We start from the raw sequence: 24,093 nt of genomic DNA on the forward strand, positions 1-24,093 counted from the left end.
CAGTTTACATCAAATTGATGGGGTTTAGAGTCAAGAATATTTATATACCTTTTTCATATTTGGGAGCTACTCTCTTCTCTGATCCAACTTTCTGGTCCTTTTTCCAGCTATGACATCATCTCCCCAGGAAGTAACTTGGATCCACCTGCATATCAGATTTCAGGCTCCGGCGGAAAAAAAAAAACCTATAGTCATGGGCCCTTTGGAATATAATTAAAATAGGCCTACTAGCTATCTACAAAATGGAGCCCTCCCCCCCTTAATTTGCACTATTCCAGCCTTTAGGTTCATGATTAGTCAACAACTTGTTTGGCTTTATATGTTATCTCTCTTTTCAGCCACCAGGTTCCAGATGCTACCATGATGCCAACCAGACTTCTCTGGACAGACGACCCCACCAACATGTCCTGGAGCTCCGCTTCCCCAGAGCTCTGCCCCACTAGGGAAAGAGAGAGACAGGCTGGGAATATGGATCGACCTGTAAAAGCCCATGTTCAGCGGGGAAGCAATTACAGAAGCCAGACCTTCCACCTTCTGCACACCATAATGACCCTGGGTCCCTACTCCCAGAGGGTTAAAGAATAGGAAAGCTATCAGGGGAGGGGATGGGATACAGAGTTCTGGTGATGGGAATTATGTGAAGTTGTACCCTTCTTCTCCTATGGTTTTGTCAATGTTTCCTTTTTATAAATTAAAAAAAAAGTGCCTTCTGGGTCCACAAATGACACTTATAGGAGTTGTTTTGTTTTTTCTCCCATCTCTGAGGTTCTCTGAAAATGTCAGGAATACAACTTCAGTTATATTTCTTTTTCCCCCATTGAGAAAACAAGCAAAGCCACATTTAATCCAAGGATGGTGGGGAATGTAAACATAATCCTTACTAGTCTGAACTGTCCCTGGAGTGAAACTTCTGCAAGAAGTCAAATAAGCAACAACATTCAACTCCAAGAAGGGGGTCTTATACTAGTGCTGGGAAGATGCAAAGATGAAGTGCAACCACTATTGTGGTTTGACTGCAACTTTAATGGATTATCCAGGAGAATTAAATGCCACATAATAACAAAAATGAAACAGTTATTTCAAAACACTGCTAGACAAAGAAGGGAAATTAATTGTAAATACCCTCAGGGTGACCTTGAATCACTTGTCTTCTATGTAAAGAAAAACTTCTTTAAAAAAAATTAAAAATCCGGGGGAGGGCACAAAAAAGCCAGGGGTTTTGAAAGATGCCACAACAGCAGCAACAACAACAGAAGCTCCTCATACTGGCAAGAAAGTATGTCTTTAAAATGATGTTGCTGGAGTTGGGCGGTAGCCCAGCGGGTTAAGTGCACCATGGCACAAAGCACAAAGACTGCCAAAAGGATCCCAGTTCGAGCCCCCCCAGCTCCCAACCTGCAGGGGAGTCGCTTCACAGGTGGTGAAGCAGGTCTGTAGGTGTCTTTCTCTCCCCCTCTTTGTCTTCCTTTCCTCTCTCCATTTCTCTCTGTCCTATCCAACAACGATGACATCAATAACAACAATAACTACAACAATGATAAAAAAACAAGGGCAACAAAAGGGAAAATAAATAAATAAAATATTTTTTTAAAAATGATATAGCTTGGGGAGAATGTAAATTGGTCCCAGCCCTGTGAAGACCAGTCTAGAGAACTCTCAGAAGGCTACAAGTGGACCTGCCTGATGATTCAGTAGTTCCTCTCCTGGAGATACATCCTAAGGAACCAAACAAACCCATCCAAAAATATTTGTGTATTTATATTCATAGCAGCATGAGTTGTACTAGCCAAAACCTGGAAGCAACCCAGGTGTCCAACAACAAATGAGTGGCTGAGATCTTGGATGGACCTTGAAAAAATCATGTTAAGTGAAATAAGTCAGAAACAGAAGGATGAATATGGGATGAACTCATTCTCAGGCAGAAGTTGAAAAACAAGATCAGAAGAGAAAACACAAGTAGAACCTGAACTGGAATTGGCATATTGCACCACAGTAAAAGACTCTGGGGTGCATGGGGGCATGGGAAGACTACAGATCCAAAAAGGATGACAGAGGACCTAGTGGGGGTTGTATTGTTATGTGGAAAACTGGGAAATGTCATGCATGTACAAACTATTGTATTTACTGTCGAATGCAAAACATTAATTCCCCAATAAAGACATTTTAAAAAAGAAAAAAACAGATGAGTGGCTGAGAAAGTTGTAGTATATATACACAATGGAATATTACTCAGGTATTAAAAATGGTGAATGCACCTTCTTCACCTCATCTTGGATGGAGCTTGTAGGAATCATGTTAAGTGAGATAAGTCAGAAGCAAAAGGATGAATATGGGATGATCTCCCTCACAGACAGAAGTTGAAAAGCAACATCAGAAGGTAAAACACTAAGCAGAACTTGGACTAGAGTTGGTGTATTGCACCAAAGTAAAAGACTCTGGGATGGGGGTGAGGGGGCGTCAGGGTTCAAGTCCTAGAACATGATGGCAGAGGAGGACCTAGTAGGGGTTGTATTGTTATGTGGGAATGTTCTGCATGTATAAACTACTGTATTTTACTGTTGACTGTAAAGCATGAATCTTCCAGTAAAGAAAAATTTTTTTAAATGATGTAGCTTGACACTTTGCAGTCTCAGTGTAGTTCATGCAGAAACTTGAACCCATCACCTAAAGAAGTCCTACAGCTGTTAAACAAGTCAGGAAATCAGGTTGCCAGGCTTAAGGGCTGTTTACAGTAAAACCAGTCTTCTGGACACTTCTTTACACATGCTCAGGAGCCACACTTTTTGGATTGGGGATTTTTTTCTGGGGTTCATCTCCACAGAGAACATCCACTCAGGGACTTGATTTCTTTTCAACTTTATTAAAAAGATGGAGAGATTTTTCTATCCTGGTTTTTACACATGAATGGCCTTCTTCTTCTTCTTCTTCTTCTTCTTTCTCTTCTTCTTCTTCTTCTTCTTCTTTCTCTTCTTCTTCTTCTTTCTCTTCTTCTTCTTCTTCTTCTTCTTCTTCTTCTTCTTCTTCTTCTTTCTCTTCTTCTTCTTCTTCTTCTTTCTCTTCTTCTTCTTCTTCTTCTTCTTTCTCTTCTTCTTCTTCTTCTTCTTCTTCTTCTTTCTCTTCTTCTTCTTCTTTCTCTTTTTCTTCTTCTTCTTCTTCTTCTTCTTCTTCTTCTTCTTCTTTCTCTTCTTCTTCTTCTTCTTCTTCTTCTTCTTCTTCTTCTTCTTCTTCTTCTTCTTCTTCTTCTTCTTCGCCTCCTCCTCCTCCTCTTCCTCCTCCACCTCCTCCTCCTCCTTCCTTTTAAGAAGAAACAACAGCAGAGTTTTTCTGCTGGACAACCTATTCCCTTATTTATAATGCAAGACAGCAAGGCCTTGTAAGTGTATATTCTGGTTCATCTAAGGACACATGGTTGTTCCTTTTAAAATTAGATTCATCCTAATTATATGAAACAGCTTTCGTGTGGTTGGTCAAAACAGCACGAAAACATTACTCAACACCTACCTGCTGAGCCAGCCTACTACACTACACTGAATTTGTTTAACATACAGTCCTGCCCTCTGGGAGCTTCAGGTCTAGCAACAAAATAGCCATCTCATTGACAAATATGAGTTTTCACTACTGACCAGTGAAGAAATAAATACAGTGTGACTAGCCGTGTAATGTTATATTTGGAGAAAGTGGTGAGGGAAATGATCACTGAACTGGTACATCCTCACAGGTCAGAAACAGAATTTTTATCCCAATCCTAGTTAATCAGGAGTTAAATTTCAATAGCTCTTTGAATGAAGGATACTGGGAAGCTGGATTGCAACAGAAGCAGAGGAAAGTAAATATTGGACCACAGGGAACTGAAGTTTGAGTGTGAATAGTAGAAAAGGTATCAGGAAAAGGGAGGGGAGTAGCTGCTGTGAAAACAGAGGAGATTTAGCTGAAGCTCCATATTCAGTAGAAGTAGAAGAGAGGCAGAGAGAGAGATATAGATAGGTGAGAGAGAGAGAGAGAGAGAGAGGACTATGTCCAACAGGCTAGAGTCAGGCAGGTACCTGAATGCCTACTATTCTCATTGTCTACAAACTCTAAGGGTTCACTAACATCGGTGGCTGAAAAATGCTAGGTCACAGGGCTGGGCAGTGGCTCACCTGGTTAAACAAACATGCTACCATTATAAGAGCCTGGGTTTGAGCCCCATTCCCCACAAGCAGTGAAGCAGGTCTGCAGATGTCTACCTTTTTCTCTCCCTGTCTCCCCATCTCTCAATTTCTATCCTATAAAATAGGAAAGAAAAAAAAAAGAATAAGAAGAAGGCTAGGTCAAACTTAAAAATTGCTCTTAATCAAAAGACACATCAAGGGAATTTAAAAGCAAGCAAAGCATAACTAAATCTGCAAAAATAAAGAAGGAAATTTGAAGACTGTTTACCAGCTCTCTTTCTTTGATTTCCTTCCTTTTGGATAATAATGTCCCATAGCTCTGAGGTACAGGTTTATATAACACAATCAAGTTTATAACTTTCATAATAATAATAAAATGATAATAAAATTGATATTCACATATTAAGCACTCATTAGACACTACATACTAAGTAAGTCGTTTATAACCCTTATCTCCTTCAAACTCTACAATGCTGTGAAGGAAGTACCAATATTATTTCCATTTCACAGATGGGGTGACTGAAGTTCAAAACCATTAAGTAACTTTCTAGAGAAACCAAAGCTAGGAGATGGTACAGCTAGGCATCCAACTCAGTGCTTATATGGATATCCGCCACCACACCTTGGCCCCTGACTGCTTTGTCCAGTGCCCTAGCTCTCAACCAGTGCAGCATCAAAGACCTCCAGCCCCCTCTCTTCCCCACTGGTCCAATAAAGGAAGGAGGGGAATAGCTTTCCTCCCTGCTCTGTGATGGGACATTTTTTAAAATCATTTCTTTATTTTTATGGAAAAACACAAAGAGACCAGAGCTCAACTCTGGGATATGGTGGTAGCAGGATGAAGCCGATGTTCTAATGTTGACCTACTTCACAAGCTCTGTGACAGGACTTTAAAACAGGAATACTGGTGCCCAGTGGTCACCCTGAGTCCCAGACACCCCAATGGGAATCCAGTAACAAACTGGTGATTACCGTCTGGTATTACAGTACTATCTGATACTAGATGGTATTACTCTTCCATATTATGGGGAGTTAAAAAAAAAGTTAACTGGAGGGTTAGCAAAACAGTTCCCCTAGCTAGTGTGCTTGTTTTGCTATGCATAAGATGCAGGTTCATGCCCAGCCTCCTCCATCACATAAGAAGGAGCGAGCTAAGCTATAGTGTCTTTGCTTCTCTCTCTCTCTCTGACACAGTTAAAATAGCCCTGTGTAGTGAAACCTCAGTAATGACCAAAAAAAAAAAAGTTGGATTCTGTGCCTGAGAGATATTATTAACTATTCAAGAATGTAAATTTATTGCAAGGGGGCCAGGTAGTGGCACACTGGTTTAGCACAGATAGTACTAAGACAAGAACCTGTGCAAAGATCCAGGTTCAAGCCCCCGGCTCCCCACATGCAGGTGGGATGCTTCACAAGTGATGAAACAGGTCTGCGGGTTTCTGTCTTTCTCTTGTCCTCTCTACCTCCCCCTCCTCTCTCATTTTCTCTGTTCCATCTAAATAACCAACTAAATACATAAATAAAATGGGAGAAGATGAACACTAGGAGCAATGGATTTGTAGTGCTAACACCAAGCTCCTGTGATAAACCTGAAGGCAAAAGAAAAAGAAAATATTATTTCATGAAAATAGGCTCGCAGACTCAAAGGCAAAACTCACAGGGTAATACAAAGGTATATAATTATTTCTCTCTTTTTATATTTCCTCAGCATAATGCTTATTATTTTATTTCTTAAAATTTAAAATGTATGTATCCTTTGCATTGCCTTAAGATATTTAATAATAACTAAATAATGTTTTCAGAAAGATAAAATATCCATATCCAGGAGGATAGGGCTTCTTTGTTCTTTTCATTCACCTCACTTTTATTATTTATGCCCCTCTTAAATTTCTCTCGTGGAAGGCACTTCTATAGGCCTGACTAGATATTTAATAAATCACCTTTATAATTTGAGAAGAAAATACTCTTTTTGACTAACATGTTCCTCCACCACAGTAAGCAATACTAGAACAAACACTAGAAAACATACTGTGTTTTGTTTTAGCTCTGTAAAGTGATTTCAGAAAAGCAGCTTCATAACTCTCCAATGAACTGAAAATTAGCTTTACCTCTTGTCCCTGATATCACAACCCAGAATATTAACAAGTACCAGTAAATTTATGATATATGTATAAAATCTGGATTGATCAGAAAGGATCCAATAAATATGCATCCTACAGTTTGCACAATTTTATCAAAGAAATAAAAATTATGATCAAAGACTAACAATAAAAAACAGGGCTAACAATACCCATGTCCAGCAGAGGAGCAATTACAGAAGCCAGACTATCCACCTTCTGCACCCTATAATGATCCTGGGTCCATGCTTCCAAAGGGATAAAGAATAGGAAAACTTCCAATGGAGGGGTTAGGATGGAGAACTCTGATGGTGGGAATTGTGTGGAATTGTACACCTCTTATCCAATGGACTTTTCTTTCATAATAAAATTTAAAGAAAGAAAGAAAAGAAAAAGGAAACAGGTCTAAAAAGTTTACAGAAGACCCATGAGAGTGATAAGAAAGTGAGCAAACCAAATTAGGTCAGAAAGTGGGTGGTACTGAAATTAAAAAAAAAAAAAAAGGAACTGGGTTACCTCAGTGCTATAAAGATGTTTCTATCACTTAGCAATGTTTTTATTTTTCTTACTCCTTTTTTATTGTTAAAGAGATTTATTTTTCTATGAGCATGAAAGGGAATGAGAGGTCATAGTACCACTCAGCTCAGGCATCTGCAGTGTTAAGGAGGAAGCCTGAGGCCTCACAAATGCAAGTCCAGAGCTCTAACACTGAGATATTTAACAATGCTATTGAAAGTAATAAGATATTCAAGGGGGCGGGCTGTAGTGCAGCAGGTTAAGCGCAGGTGGCGCAAAGCACAAGGTCTGGCATAAAGGATCCCGGTTTGAGCCCCCAGCTCCCCACTTGCAGGGGAGTCGCTTCACAGGCGGTGAAGCAGGTCTGCAGGTGTCTATCTTTCTCTCCCCCTCTCTGTCTTCCCCTCCTCTCTCCATTTCTCTCTCTCCTATCCAACAATGACGACATCAACAACAACAATAATAATAACTACAACAACAATAAAACAACAAGAACAACAACAACAAAAGAAAGTAATATTCTGTAACTATTATCTTGGGAAAACTACGGTGGTTACCCTTGGGGGAGGGGGGAGGCACACAGAACTTTGGTGGTGGGAGTGGGGTGGAATTTTATCCTTTTTATCTTACAATTTTGTAAATCACTATTAAGTCACTAATAAAAAAAACTAAAGAAAGAATACATGATGTGATGTGAGCCTGTCACATACAAATTAAAGGACAAAAATATCACAATGTGGCACAGACAACTTACTGGTCACAAGCAATTCTTGGTTTCCTCTCTGTATGGTAAAGTGATCACTAAAAACAAGTGCATAGTATTTCCAGTCCCTCTATGAGGTGAGGACATATGATTTGTTAGGGACCTATTATATAATCTTTTTAAAATTTTGTTTTCTATTACTTTTAAACCATTTTATTTATCAGTGAGAAAGATATGAGACAGAGAGAGATGGTGGGGAGAGAGAAAGAACCAGACATCACTCTGGTACATACGCTGCCAGGGATTGAACTTGGGTCCTCATCCTTGAGAGGGCAGTGCTTTATCCACTGCGCCACCTCCTGGACCACACTCAGATTTTTAATGTATACATTATAGATAAGTGGATGGATGGATGGATGGATGAAAGAGTAGAGGAAATAGACAGGGTCTAGAAGAAAATTAGAATATGTTCACTTATTTTGAGGGTTTATTCTTGAAGCAAAGTCAATAATGATAAATATTAATACATTCTTAATTAACAGTAATGAATACATGCAGAGTGTGTTCCTAAAGATACCTTCACCTTAGCAGTAAAGTATGTTTATGAACTGTGAGAGCAACTTAAACAGCCAAATACCTAGTGTCTTAGGCAACAGGCCTTAGAATAGCAAAATATTTCTCAAACCCCTTACAACTACTAATCTGTAGGGTAAATTGGTATGTTTATCAATTCAGATAGGACATAACTTTAATTGTAATTAAAAATGATTTCTATGTAAGGCTCCAGTTTCCCTTTTAAAAGTTAAAATAGAAGGAATGCATGAATATACAATCTCATACTTTCTCCTGTATAAGCAATAATTCAATTATAAGTTGATTATTCTAGATCTCCAAAATCTTGGAGTAGAAATTACTGTAAAATTTAGGTGAAATTAAAAAAAAATAAAAACACATATGGTAGAAATAAGTCATCCTTTGGCTTATGTAAATTAATACATTATACATTTATAGAGTAAGAAAAGTATCATTTCTTTTTTTATTTATTTTTTATTTGTTTATTTCCTTTGTTGCCCTTGTTGTTTTATTGTTGTAGTTATTATTGTTGTTGTCGTTGTTGCATAGGACAGAGAGAAATGGAGAGAGGAGGGGAAGACAGAGAGGAGGAGAGAAAGATAGACACCTGCAGACCTGCTTCACCGCCTGTGAAGCGACTCCCCTGCAAGTGGGAAGCCGGGGCTCGAACCGGATCCTTAATGCCAGTCCTTGTGCTTTGCGCCACCTGCACTTAACCCGCTGCGCTACAGCCCGACTCCCGAAAAGTATCATTTCTATATAATCACAAAATACTTCAAAACCATCAACATGAAATTAGGTTACTTTGTTTTTGCTTTTTTAATAAAAAAATGGAAACGTTTCTACTGAGGGGGTAAATACTTCTCCTTTGAAGAGAGGTTACAGCAAATAAGACTAATTTTTTAAGTGTTTATACCATAAGCTATTCCTCACACCTTTTCAGTTGAGTTTTAGCTTTTTAAAGACTCTCTCAAGTAACATGATGAAATAAATTGTGCAACCTGATTCCCTCTTGAAGATTTCTTTTCTCTTTTTTTTTTTTTTTTTTTCTTCTTTTTCTACCAGGCTGGGGCTCATTGCCTGCACTACGAATTCATCACTCCTGGTGACCATTTTTTTCCATTTTATTTTTCTTTCTATTTTTATTTGGCAGGGAAGAGAGAGATTGAGATGGGTGGGGAAATAGAAAGGGAGAGAAAGAAAGACAACTGCAGATCTGTTTCACTGCTCCTGAAACAGACACCCTGCAGGTGGGGAGTAGGGACTAGAATTTTGGTCCTTGCACATAGTGATGTGTGCAGTTGATCTGGAGCATCACTGCCTAGCCCCACTCTTGAGATTTCAAATATACACCCAAAAATAGGCTCTGAAAACTCTTGCACTAAGTTTTTAAGTTCACTATATCCCAAATATAGTTGATTACAGAATAAAATAACAAACAAGTAAAATGAGGATCTGATTAAATTATTCAAGAGTAAGGAGACAGGAATACAAATGATGACTTATGACATAAGCTGGACTTGAGAAGCACAAAATTAGAGGTAGGCAGTACCTTTGTCACTTAATCTAAAACATGACAAATTTCACCAAGACAGATTCTACACATACAGATGTGAAAATCAGTGAGACATGTATGTATTTGGGAGAGAAAAGTGAAAAAGTCAACCTAAGCCCAGGAGTGACACAATATTATTATTTTTTTTTTTGAACATATTCTACATAAGCTTTGCTGAAATCAGGGAAAGTAATCTCAAGAGAAACAAATAATAAAGGGGCAGGAAAAGTATTTCTGAACAAATTATGTCCTATAGTCAAAACATCCTATAGATTCCTGAACACTATCTCTGTTCTATACCACTAAAACCATGGCTATCTTCTCCTTTCCTTGTCGCATCTGTTCTGAGCCTCTACAGGAATCACCCAACTCCATTCCCCAGATTCAGAAGACATACCTGCTGGTAATTTGCATTCCTTCTTCTAAAGTTTGACTGACTAGCTTATCACTCTTGGCTTTCTGAACAAATTCCTAATTTTTTTTTCCTACAGAAGGGAATTCAAGGTCTGAAGCCTTTCTTTTGCAACTAGGAAGTTGAGTAACTTAATTCAGATCAGTTCTTTGCGTAATTGTTTTATGTACTCCACCTACAGTCCACTCTCAAAACAGACAAATACATGCATGCTATATATAATCATGTGCACAGTGCACACATACACGCATATTACACATCTATGTGTTTGAGTGTCTGTCAGAATGAAGAGACTACAGCATGATTCTACTGAAGTTCCTGGGTCCTAATTCCAGGTCCTCCAGATTTAATATCTGAAAAAGTTCCCTGAGTTCAGAATGGAGTTTAGTTTCTCACTCAATGTATTTTTTTGGACAATGACTGTCCAAGAAGAACTGCCAGTACACAACACTGCTTGAGATTAGAACAGTATAGCCAAACAACATCAACACTGATTACAGATCACTATTCAAGTTGTCAGCTGGTTGGATTCCTGACAGTAAGTATGCAGACATATTATTTGTGACTCAGTACTTTGGATACCCTCCCTCTGGTCCCCACCCCAGACTACTTACTAAACTACCATAACAAATCAACTATGAAGCTTAAAGTAGAGAGTGAACATCCATAGTCAGAGATTCACTGGCTTAAATATATCATACTTGACCCCACACCTCTTGGTTAGCAGGAGAAGTGCTATATAAACTAAACCACAAAGTACTGAGGCCTCCTCATCAGAAACGGTTATAAGGCCATTGGGTCAGTTACAAGTACCTGATTGGCACGTTCCCTCAGATGTCTCCAGTGAAAGGCCTGGCAGACTCATTGGACATTCAAAAAGTCAGCCTAAAGAGCATGTTAACCATTAATCCTTTAAGTATTCTGAGCCCTATTTCTGCTTTGGGGATGATTTGGACAGAGGCAACCCAGGCTTCCAAAGATAAGCTCGAACTGGACTACTTTTCATTATTATGCCTTCTGCATTTTTTAATTTATTCCAGAGTTGATAAAATGACCATATCAAGAACCATATTTCATTATCTGTATCACCAAAGTTCAAGTATTAACCTTGATATGACTTGCCTTTTCAGAAGAAAATACACTAATTTTCTAGACATGACACTAGGCACTTCACGTATGTTACCTGATCTGTTCCTATAACTTTAATGCATTCCTGACCCCTCCAGTCACTCTTTTGTTGGGTTAAGTTATCTACTGAACTTGAATCTTTACTCCTCTTTAGGATTTTAATCTTTCCTACCCTACCATTTTTTCCAGTCTTAATATTTTGTGTGTTTTTTTCCCCTGTGCATCTACTCAGACACTCTTCTGGAAGTGAATGCTTGTAAACAAAAACAAATTATCATAATCATGAATTATAATTTCTTTTTAGTTTCACTTGTCAAGAGAATTTCTATGAGTACGTAGCTTGAAGATGAGCTCTGAGGTATCACATTTTGGTTTCTTGACAATTCAGATAGTGAAATATTTCCCACAACCATCCAATGCCAAATCTGTTTCCTAAAGTACTTAATAAGTCAAAAGAGAGATGTTGAGTGACATAACATTCAACTGCATATGGTACCCACCACCAGGTTATTGCCAAATCAACTGTCAACTACTATTCCTATCTTGTATATTATCCTAAAAAGTCCATTTTCCCCTTTCTTCAACCACCACTTGTGTAAAACAGCTATACCATCACATGCCCTCTGTCCCCTTGGGACTGCCAAGGCCATGGGCACTGCCAGAACTGGCTGAGTGAGAAGGCAGTGCTGTCACCCAGAGATGTCTACTCCCTGGAATTTTACTCTTAGCACTGACTATGCCTCTGGAACTCATAAAATTTCTGCTGAAATTCAGGGAGTTGAAGGTCAATGTCTTCAAGGAATCAAGGCAACATGTAAGACAAACTGCAGCTGAGGATTCCTGTGTACTCAAAGCAAATACCCTCCCCACCACCAACACCACAAAGAAGTCACAGAAATGATTCTGCATTATCACCACATAGAAAAATGGTGCTAGCTTGTGTGTGTGTGTGTGTGTGTGTGTGTGTGTGTGTGTGACAGAGAAAGAGGGAGGAAGAAAAAGAAACCGAGCCATAGCATATATCCATACAACACGCAGATCTTAGCATAGCCAATAGTATGGACTTAGGATTCTTAAGTGGGGATTCTGGGGAACACAATATTTGAGTAAAATCATCTGCTCAGAAAAGATTTGTCCCACAGCTACTATGTATCAGATACTGTTTTAAGTGTTCAGGAGCGAATGAGGTAGTCAAGACTTCATTCTCATGGAATCTGTTCTAGACAGAAAGACATGTAATCAACAAGTACCAATGGGGATAAACAACTTAAGCTACAAATCGAGTCAAAGAAGAAAAAGTCAACTAATCAACAAAGGAAAAAAAAATCAGTATGATGTTTCTGAGAAGAAATGGGAACTGTATGTGGGATCACTCAGGTGTCTGGGCAAAGGCCTTTTCAGAAGGTTAACACATTGTCTTATAGGAGCATGACAAGGAGTTAAAGAACCAATCAACTTTACCCTGATTTCCATATGAAAAAAACAGGTAAATTTACTAAACAAAGGAATGTGCAATCCCATTTGGGGTTCCCCATTCCATCCTCAGTATTTCCACCAGTTGCTAAAAACCCAGATCTAGAAAGTAATACACAACTTTCTGATCCTAAGGAAATTATTTTAATCACTCTTTCCTAGAGATGCTAAATTAAAAGGAAATCAAACTAATTTATCTCTACACCAATATTTATAACAGAATCCAAAAAGGAAGAAATGCTTATTTTTCATGGGAAGTTCGTTGTTTTATTAAATAACATTCCAATGGTAATAAAATTATGTATTTGTGTTGCAATCTCAACAGGAATTGCTTTATAAAATATTTCTGTTAAAAAAATAGTTCTGTTATATTCAACATCATTTACTTTCAGTCAAAAAAGCAAAATGGATTTATTAGCAAATAACCCACTTAAAATCTATAACCCATTTTTGAAAGTCATTAAAAATAAGGCTCATAGTATGCTAACAACAAATAATAATAAATGATTGTTCACTAATGTCTTATTATGTAATACTCCAAACAAATCATATATTGTTTTATTTTGGTTAGCCGACTACTGCATTTAGCCATCTAGCTAGAAATTTTCTGAAAAACACTTGCTGTACAAAAATATCTTCTTCTTCAATGTTCCATAGTCCCTTGTTTCAGAAGACTGTGTGTGTGTGTGTGTGTGTGTGTGTGTGTGTGTGTAGGAGAGGGGGGCCAATTAAGAAAATTCAGAATGAATCATGGAACATTTCAACTAGAATGCAGATTTTACTGTTTTGTAAGCCAGTACATGGTATATGTTAGTATAATGTAAATGATCATACTAAACTAAGGTCAAATAATGCATAGGTGTTCCCAAAAGATCCACAAGGACAAATTACCATACATTACAAAAACTGCTGTGTTCCAATGTTAATAGTATACCCAAGGAATGCTTAAATCATTTTGAATTTCAAAATGGGTCTTTAAAATTGAATCTCACTAATACCTAAGACCGACCCCATAACTGGAAGACTGTTTGAAATAAATGTACTGATTAGGCATAGTGCTGGAATCTTCTTGGGCTCTAAATGTGTGTGGAGAGGGGAAGTTAGAAAGTCTGAACTTGCCTGCTGAGGTAAATAAACTCTTGTCTCTTCATCACTTTATATCGGTATGCTTCTGTTTTCTGCCTTTTAAATTTCCCATTAGGGGACAGTTATGCACGTAACCTCTAATAAATAATGAAAATCCATCCACCTTCCCTAAACCAGAAGGCTTAAGAATAAGCACTAGAGTAGCCCCAGAGTGCTCTTTGGGAAATCCTCTTCCAAAATGACCATTGGAACGAAGAAGGACGAAATCCACCAGGAAAAAGAACACACACACACACACACACACACACACACACACACACACACACACACACCATTAGTTTTTCTTGGAGGGATTGAGGAAGCGCACAACCAGCACAACTTCTGGTACCAGAACCAACTCGAGATGACCCAAAGATGCTGAGTTAAGAAAAGCAAAAAAGCAGCGCGACCTAGGAGCCTAGTGAAAAGGCCACCGATTCCCCAGGAGGCGGGGAAGCCAAGTCGCCAGGCACCGAAGACAGCGCACGCCAACATTCAGGATTATTCTCTTTCCCAAGTCCTGGAGTTCCGGGACAGCAGCGAAAAGGGGGTGTAGCGGTGGTGGCGGGGGCACAGTCCCTTTAAACCGCTCCCACCCGCTCCGGTGTCTGCCAACCTTTTCCGAACCCCCGTGTCACAGAACTTCCTCATCATGGAAACTTCCACTCGGTTCGGCGCCCAGGATGCCAAACTCCATTTCATAAGGAGCCTGTCAACAGCTGGGCTCGGGGTTTGAGGAACCCAGTGGCTGCGATCTAGGGCCGCTCCGGCCGTCCCGCACCGCTGCTGCCCACGCCGTGGCTCCCGGGCGCGGCGGAAACCTGCTCCCAGACCCGGGGCGCAGAACCACCGCGGAGACAGGAGTGCGGCGAATGTCACCCCACGCCCGCCCGCCCGCCCGCGCGCACTGAGCTTCGTAACCGGAGTCCCTCGGGCTGCGGCGACACCCCCGTCACCACCCTGCACACCCGTCTGGGCGGCTGAAAGTGTCGTCCCTTCTCCCCCCCACCCCACGCCCGCATCTCGTACGCCCTCCCGCCCCGCACCCCCGCCCCCGCGCGGTCCTCTGGCCACATTACCGGAGCGCCGGAGCCTGCGGGGTTGAGCGCCACTAGCCCCGGAGGCAGCCTGCGGGCGCCTGCCCCGAGCCCGGGGAGCCGAAGGTCTCCTTTCCCAGCGCACTCACATTATTCATGCAGAGTTAATCCCTGCCGCGTCACGGCCGCCCGCCCGCCCGCCCGAGGATGTGCGCCTTCCTTGGCCAAGCCCCGCAGTCTCCACCCTCCTCCGCCCCCTCCTCCCGGCGGCGGGGTCCCGGCGAGCGCAGGCGACTGGACGTCGCGCGAGTCCTGCAAAATGTCAACTCCCGAGGCGAGAAGAGGCGGCCGCAGCCAGGGCCGCACCGCCCTCGCCCGCCGCCCACTTTGCGCGCCGGGCTCCCGGGGGTCGCTACCTCTCCGCGCCCCCGCCCCCGCGCCCGGCCCGCTCCGAGGACACTGCCTTCCTCCCGGGGACCCCGCTCCACGCCGCGTCTGCGAACCAGTGACCCGGCGTCCCCTACAAACCTCCGGGAGGTCCGATTCGCGCGGCGGCGGCCGAGCAGGCAAAGCGGACTCCGCCAGGGGCGCAGCGAGGAAATGGCCTCCCAGCCGCGCGCCCCGCCGCCGCTTCCCGGGGCCGCCGGGTTGGCACTCGCTGCCCCGGCTCAGCTCCGGGCGGGCGCCCTGGCTGGGCCGCCTCTCCGGGCTCGCCGGCTCCTACCCCGCGCCCCACGCACACGCCACCCGCGGTCGGGTCGCCTCTCCGCACCTGCCTCACCAGCTTCTGGCGCTCCCCCTGGCCGCAGCCGCTGCCGTGTCCTCTGCCTCGTGGACCCTCCCCGGGGTGGCGATGTGGCCGTGTGTTGAGTGCGGAGGTTCGGGCTGGGGCGTCATCATTCCTCTAGCGGATCAAGAGGAAGGAACGAGGGCCGGGGGCAAGAGGCCGAGGGAGAGGTGGAAACACAGCCGCCCCCAGCCCGCCTGGCTGTCGCGGCCCGCGCCGCCCACCGCACTCTGCCGGCTTTGCGAACCACTTGTGGCGCGCGGGGGCCGCAGCTGCTCGCTGGCTCCACCTGGGGTTCTTGTCCGCCTGGCCCGCAGGCCTTTTTCTCACCTTCAGCGACTCAAGGAATGGAAGTTTGGAAAAAATACCTGGCTTGCACTGGAGGAAGACACCCCCACACACGTAAACACACATCATTGAGCGTATCTAGATACTTGTATGCAAGGTTGAGACATTCCACAGGTTCCAAGAGGTCCTCCGTGTATATCCATGTATATCCACCGATGGATATACACGTACACGTACACGTACACATACATATACATAGTTTTTAAAAATTCTTTAACAGTTCTGCTCCAGGTAAATGTGGATTTATAATGCCTCCATTTCAGATCCTGAAGACAAGTGTTTGGAAGAAAATGAAGCAGATTTGGGGGGTTTTGAAGAATGCACCCCCCCCACACACACACAACTGAAATGCAGTCGTTATGAAGCTATATTTGCTACATTTTTTTGTCACATTACAGAAAAAACAATCCCGACTTAACTGTTCAGTGTACCTACGTATTCCTATAACACGCGTTGTGAGAGAGCTACAGGATTTTATCCAGCCTGAACAACTTAACAGGTGTTTCTAGAGAAGTTTCCAGACCCCAAAATTGTAGCACATGCTTCATTCTAGTTTCTTGTGAGACTCTCAGGGGAATGGGGTGAGAAAACACGGCTCCTGCTGACAGTGTTCACAATCACAACTGTAAAGAATTCGGAAGTCATCCCTGTGCCCTGAAGCTGCATTTCAGGGAAGAAATTGCAGGATCCCCAAGGCTCCCAGGCAAGAGACAGGGACCTCCTGTGTCATACTGAACCACCTTACTCCCACCTTTTCCTTGACAGTCAGTCTGTGACTTGGTCTTCGTCCATAATACTGCAGCTACATTGTGCTTGCAGGTTTTGTTGAAGGAGAGAAGTTGTTCTCTTTTGCATGGAAGTTCCTGGGCTTTGCTCCAAGCTGCCCCGGGATATTTTGGTTGGTTTGGAGGAAAGCTTTGGAGTCTGCACCATTTGTTCCAAACAAGTGGCCCCCTAGTGGCTAACTGTGATTGAAAAAACAACAACAACAACAACAACAACAGCAATAAAACTGGCCACTGAAGAAGTATCAATAGCCTGGCTCTGATAGGCCCAACCACTGAGAGGAGATAAGGAAGGGGATGGTGACAATTTCTCTTCACAAAGATGATGACGACGGGCATTAAAGCACGATGGGCTTTTTACTTCCAGAGTATAACTCGCAGTTGCATTCTTTATTAAGAAGGAAACATCACAAGGAGGACTAAATGAAACCAAAATTGTTGCTTCCCTTTGTTTAAATGGTTGTTTTTTTTTTTCCACATTTTGCCTGCAGGCTTCAGAGATAAAGTAAATTAAAGCAGTAATAAATAACTGGAAAAGGACTGGGGTGAAAGCATAATAGTTATGCAAAATATTTTTTATGTCTGAGGCCCTAAATTCCCAGGTTCAATTCCTAGTAACACCATAAGCCAGAAGTGAAGCAGTGCTCTTTTATCTCTCTCTGTACCTCTCATTAAAACTAAAATAAACAAAATATGTAAATAAAAATAAAGAGAATTTTAATTTAAGTCTATAAAATTAATAACTAGCATTATTCAAGAAAGTTGTGGGACTATGCTTGTAACATGCATAAAAATGGGGTACGGAAAGTTTTTGTTTATTTTTTAAATATTTTATTTATTGAATAGAGACAGAGAAACTGAGATAGAAGAGGGAGATAAAAAGGGGAGAGACAGAGAGACACCTGCAGCACTACTTCACTGTTTGTGAACTTTTTCTCCTGCAGGTAGGAACTGGGGTCTTGAACCCAGGTTCTTGTGCATGCTAACATGTGTACACATGCTAACGTGTGTACTCAACCAGGTGCACCACCACCTGTCCCCTGGGTAGAGAAATTTTAATACATTATTGAAACAAGTGGCTTCTTAATTTATTAATTTTTCCCTTACTAATGATAATGAAGAAAGATTTCATTGGTTCTCTGAGTCCAATCTTACAGGTTGGATGTTGGTGAAAAAAAGTAACCAACAGAACATGACATTTATTTTTCTGATTTTAGCTGTGGAGGACAATTGAGGAGAATTTCATGAGGACCTAATTGAAGACCGCAAATAACATTCAAGCATTAGAGCATGTGGTCCTCTGTCTCTGTCCTGCCCATTTGAAGGGTATGTATGACATGTGTTTTTATGATCCATGCTCACATTCCACCATAACCATCCTCATTACAGACCTCAGGGTCTGTAAATTTCAAGTTAATAATTCATTCAGATACCCTTCCATTTACCAGCAACTGAAAAGAAAATGAATAAAACGTAGACTTGAACAGTACTGAGATTGGGCCCAAACAAATGAGGTCATCAATTCACATATAGGGTTGAAGTCTGTCTTTGAAATTGTGATATAATATTATTCATCATCGATAACTATTTGTCTTTACTTATTTACCTGTCATTCTGGATCCAAGACTTCATGCATGTATGATTTCACTCTCCCAGGCAGACTTTTTTTATTCAGAAAGAAACAAAACAGTGGCCTACCTTTCCCTAGTTCTGTGGCACTCCCATGTAGTGCCTGGTCTCAAGTCTGGGCCTTGTTCATGAGAAGGAATGTAACTTAAGAGCCAAATTGTCTTCTGGTACTACTAGTAGGAGAGATGGTGGGTTCAGAATTAATCTATCTTAAGAGAGAAGATACAATAAAAAAATATATAAATATAGAGACTGAACTGTGGCACACTTGGTTAAGAGCACATAGTACACAGTGCAAGGACCCTCGCAAGGATCCCAGTTTGAACCCCCAGCACCCCACCCACAGGGGAGTTGCTTAATAAACGGTGAAGCTGGTCAGCAGGTTTCTATCTTTCTCTCTCTATCTATCTTCCCCTCTCAATTTCTCTCTGTCCCAACCAAATAAAAAAAATCTAAAGAATGTCTACAGTGCAGTGGATTCATAGTGTAGGCACTGAGCCCCAGAGATAACCCTGGAGGCAATAACTAACTGACTAACTAACTAAATAAATAAATGTAAATTGGTAAGTAATATGCATAATAACCAAGGAAGAATGGGAAATACCACTCAGGTGAGACATCTAACAGAAGGTAGCTGAGTAGAACTTGTGGAAAAATCCAGACAGAAAGAAAGAGCTAGCTATTATTTGCAGGGCCTAATATAAAATGAAAATTCAGAATCCTTTTATCAAAAAACAGGGAAAGTGTGCCACTAAAGGTGAAAAATACAATACCACCTTTTTCCTTCACATCCTCTCTTTGGAATTGCTTTACAAGTTTTTTTGTTAGTTTTTATTTATTTTTTATTTATATTTATTTATTTATTTTTCCTTTTGTTACCATTGTTTTTTATTGTTGTTGTAGTTACTATTGTTGTTGTTACTGATGCCGTCGTTGTTAGATAGGACAGAGAAAAATGGAGAGAGATGGGGAAGACAGAGAGGGGGAGAGAAAGACAGACACCTGCAGACCTGCTTCACTGCCTGTGAAGCGACTCCCCTGCAGGTGGGGAGCTGGGGGCTTGAACAAGGATCCTTATGCTGGTCCTTGCGCTTTGCACCACGTGCGCTTAACCTGTTGCACCACCGCCCGATTTTTTTTTATTATTATTTTAAAAAGGAGACATTAACAAAACCATAGGATTAGAGGGGTATAACTCCACACAATTCCCACCACCATAACTCCGTATCCCATCCCTTCCCCTGATAGCTTTCCTATTCTTTGGAGTATGGACCCAAAGTCATTGCGGGATGTAGAAAGTGGAAGGTCTGGCTTCTATAATTGCTTCCCCGCTGAACCTGGGCATTGACTGGTCCATCCATACTCCCAGCCTCTCTCTCTCTCTCTCTCTCTCTCTAAGTACCTACTTAATAACATTTTAAGTAAAAAGGAATACAAGTTTTAAATAATTAGCATTATTTTCACTACTCATCGATATCATACAATGCCAATTTTACATGCAACATAAAAATACTTAATTCAAAGTCATACATCAAATCAGAAAAATCACACATTTTTCATTTTGTAACTAGTATGAGCATACTACCACTATATGTTACGTGTGTGCTTTGTAGCTTGTGTATTTGTGTTTTGTTCTTACACACACACACACATACACACACACACACACAAAGGAAATAGCACACGACTAATTCAACCTTTTTTATTCTTCATGTGTGTTCATTTTATCAATACTGTATTCAACTTACTGAAAAGTAAGCTAGAGTTAAAAGAAAAGGAACTATGAGCTGCTCCTTCCTTCTGTGTCATCATTTTCAAGGTAATTGATGGCTAAATAATAACGGGAAGTAACATAATTAAGAAAAATATGATAGAGTTCTTTGTCTGCCACTTTCTTTCTCTTTTCCTTTTTTTTTTTTTTTCTTTTTTTTTTGTTTAAAGATTTTCTTTATTTGTCAATGAGAAGGCTAGGAGAAGAGAGAGAAAGAACCAGACATCACTCTAGTACATTTGCTGCCTGGGATTGAACTTAGGACCTCATGCTTGAGAGTCTGATGCTTTTTCCATAGCACCATCTCCTGGACTACATCTGTTACATTCTAGGTGTGTCCAAAGCAAGTCTGGTCAAAATGGTAAATATAGTCTTTTAAGTACTTGGTGGGGTTGGTAGCATAATGGTTATGCAAAGAGACTCTCATGCTTGAGGTTCTGAAGTCCCAGGTTCAATCCCCTCCCTGTACCACCATAAACCAGAGCTGAGCAGTGCTCTGATTAAAAACAGAATGCCAGTGTTTACTCATTCGTACATGTAACACTTACCTTATACTAGGTTTGAGTTTTGTGACCTCTTATACATCACAGGGCCAAAAGAATTCCCTGCTTATGAGACATAATGAATGCTGTGTACCACAAGGAGATATGATTTCACTTATACATTGTTGATAGATAAAACAAACAGATGAAATAACCTAAACTATAATAACGTTTTGGACAGTAAGACCATTTAGTGGATAGGAATTACATGGAGGAGTGGTATAAATTAGGACAAAGGAATTCACATGTTGATTTTCTTTTAGTTTTTTTTAAAATTACTTTACTTATTGGCTAGAGACAGCTAGAAATCAAGAGAGAAGGGGGTGGTAGAGAGGGAGAGAGACAGAGACAGCTGCAACACTGTTTCACCACTTGTGAAGCTTTCCTCCTGCAGGTGGGGACCGGGGGTCAAACCAGGATCCTTGTGCTCAAACAGGTGGGCCACCACCAAGTTACCATTTTAATTTTCAATGATGCACACCCAAATTGTATATTATTATTATATCATAATCTTGAAATTAAAAATGGAAGACATTAAAAGAGAATGTTGTGTATGAATGGAGTAGCATAGAACACCAGTGAGCATGCATATTGTGTCTGTCTCCCCTGCTCATGGCCATGCTCCATTGTCCTATTACACTTCAGAAATAAAACACAAGTTAAGATTAAATTACTGAGAATTCACAGTGGTGAAAACTGAGCATTAAATAAGTTCCAGACCCCAAGCGTAGAATCCTCTGATCATGGAACTGACTCTGTGCCACTGCAGAGGTTCAGATTGTATCTCAAGAAGCTTGCCCTGAGGAAGAATCTTTCTTCGTCACGGTTGAAGCCTAGGGTATGTGAGAGGTGCCACAGACATTCCAGCATGGCTGGTTATAGCAAGGAGTATGCAGTATAAAGCTAACATTTTTATTAAACACATTTTATGTTCTTTGCATTGTCCATAGTACTTTACACAATTTTAATGTTTGTCTAAGGACTCTGAAACTGTGTCATTATCGTACTACTTTTCAGGAGGCTAAGATAAACATATAAGAAAATCAGATTTTCTTCAAGTGTAGGCCTAAGTACTGGTATTAGAAAATATAATCGTTTATGCCATTTAAAAATATTTTACTAATTTTATTTATTTTGGATACTTTGCCATTTGCACCACTGCTTAGACCTTCTCTAGCTTTACTTATTTTGGATAGGGACAGAATAATTGAGAGAAAGGGGAGAAAGAGAGACAGCTACAGCGCTACTCCACGACTTGTGAAGCTTCCCCTCTGCAGATGGGCACTGGGGTTTGAACCTGGGTCCTTATGAATGCTGACATGTGTGTTCACTGTCAGGTCCCCAGAAGCTATGCTTCTGCAAGAGAGGGGGTTATGGGTCAGGGCCTACTTGAGACCAGAAAAAAATGTGAATGTGCTCTAGGAATTATGAGATATTATGAGATTATGAGAATATTGATTATGAGAATTATGAGATATTGCCATTGATTCTGGTTTAGTACACTGGGTTGATCAGAAGATGTCTAAGTAAAACATTCATGTCACCAGCTAAACGTCAAGAAACCCCGTTACACTGCCATCCCTGTTTCTCTCTCTCCTTCTCTCTCTCTCTCTCTTGCATCCAGGATGATTGCTGAGGCTCAGTGCATATGAATCCACTGCTTTGGTGACCTTTTTTTTTTTTTTCCTTTTTATTGGGTAGGCCAGAGAGAAATTGAGAGAGTGGGGAGAGACAGAGAGGGAAAGAGAAAGCAGGTGGTGCTGGGGCTTGAACCTGGATCCTTGAGTGGCCCTTATACATATTACTGTCTATGTTTAACCAGGTGTACCAACACCCAGTCTCCTCCTGGCGCTCCCCCCCTTGTTTTCTAGTCAGAGCTGAGAGATTTTGATGCCCCTTCCCTAGGCAGGAACTGCTAAACCACAAGCTGGAAGGATCCTGAGCTCATCGGACCATTAGAGTGATTAACTTATTTTGTGGGAAGCCGCTAAAATGTAAGAGTTTAATCATTGTAGTTCATACTGTCATAACATACATATCAGCCAAGCCAAATCTATCAGAGCATCAATTATCTCTTCTTTAAAGAGATAAAATTAAAATAATGAAGTAGGTCAAGGTGCATATACATGGAGATAGCTCCAAAAAATAAATGTTGTGTATAAAAAAAGTTCAGTGATAACTTCATAGTTGAAGTATAATTTACATACAGCAGTAAAAGAAACAAGTAGTAAGTGTCCAGTTTATAGATTTGGATATTCTTTTATATCCCTGTATAATCAACACTCAGAGCAGGGTAGAAAGTATTTCCAGTATTATAGAACATTTCTCTGTATTTTTTGTCTGTTGATAGCCACTTTCCTTAATAGTGTTAAATACAACTTTGACTTCTGTCATTATAGTTTTTATCTTGAGCTTCATGTAAATAGTCTCACAGTATGTACTTTCTTGTAAGGTAGGTCCTTGAATAAAATCATTTTGTCAGAACACTAATAAGAAAAAAAAAAATCAAAGAGCATAATGTTGTTTCAGGGCCCGCTTTTGTTATAAGTAGTTTCGCTTAAAGTTGCAGTTTCCAAGAATCCATCAATGTCAAAAAGTGAGCATTCAGTGTGCCTGTTTATTTTTAATATTTTATTTATTTATTAATGAGAGGGATAGGAGGAGAGAGAAAAAGAACCAGACATCACTCCGGTACATGTGCTGCCCGGGATTGAACTCAGGACCTCATGCTTGAGAGTCCAACACTTTATCCACTGCGCCACCTTCCGGACCACTGTGTCTCCTGTTTTTGTTTTCTTTTATCCAGTGCAGTATTTATGAATTTTTTAAATTTCTATTCATTATTACTAATATAAACACACCACAATTTAATCATTCTCTAGTTGATAAACATTTGGATCATTTTCAGTTTGGTACTAATAGAAATAAAGCATCTAGAAAATTAATAAACAATTCTTTTTTAAACATATTAATTTATTTGTCTTAGGTATGGGCATAGGAATGGAATTGTTGGCCACACATAATCTCTTAGTCATACTATTGTAAATTAAAAAAGACATAAAAGCTTTTTTTAAAAAATATTTATTTATTCCCTTTTTGTTGCCATTGTTTTTTTTTTATTGTTGTAGTTATTGTTATTGTCATTGTTCTTATTGATGTCGTCATTGTTGGATAGGACAGAGAGAAATGGAGAGAGGAAGGGAAGACAGAGAGGGGAAGAGAAAGATAGACACTTCTTCGGACCTGCTTCACCGCTTGTGAAGCGACTCTCCTGCAGGTGGGGAGCTAGGGGCTCAAACCGGGGTCCTTATGCTGGTCCTTCCGCTTTGTGAGACCTGCACTTAACCGCTGTGCTACCGCTCAACTAAGAGTAAATAGGAGATGGACAATTAGCACTTGCTAATTTCTATTCATTCTCACAGTTATCACAAATAAAGTATT

The 24,093-nt window shown here is 40.8% G+C and overlaps 1 protein-coding gene across 10 annotated transcripts in view; it reads right to left on the reverse strand.

Moving 5' to 3' along the window:
• The window catches only part of THRB (thyroid hormone receptor beta), a 480,256-nt gene extending 463,351 nt beyond the window's left edge, over positions 1-16,905 (reverse strand). For 2 of the 10 annotated variants that reach the window (XM_060180435.1, XM_060180426.1), the window contains exon 1: positions 15,319-15,552. The gene's annotated coding sequence lies outside the window, so the exon portion shown is untranslated. The other 8 variants (XM_060180437.1, XM_060180425.1, XM_060180433.1 and 5 more) reach the window with 5 other exon arrangements.
• Positions 16,906-24,093: the final 7,188 nt, after the last annotated feature.

The sequence above is a fragment of the Erinaceus europaeus genome, chromosome 21, assembly GCF_950295315.1.
Source record: "Erinaceus europaeus chromosome 21, mEriEur2.1, whole genome shotgun sequence".
Taxonomy (NCBI): Eukaryota; Metazoa; Chordata; class Mammalia; order Eulipotyphla; family Erinaceidae; genus Erinaceus; species Erinaceus europaeus.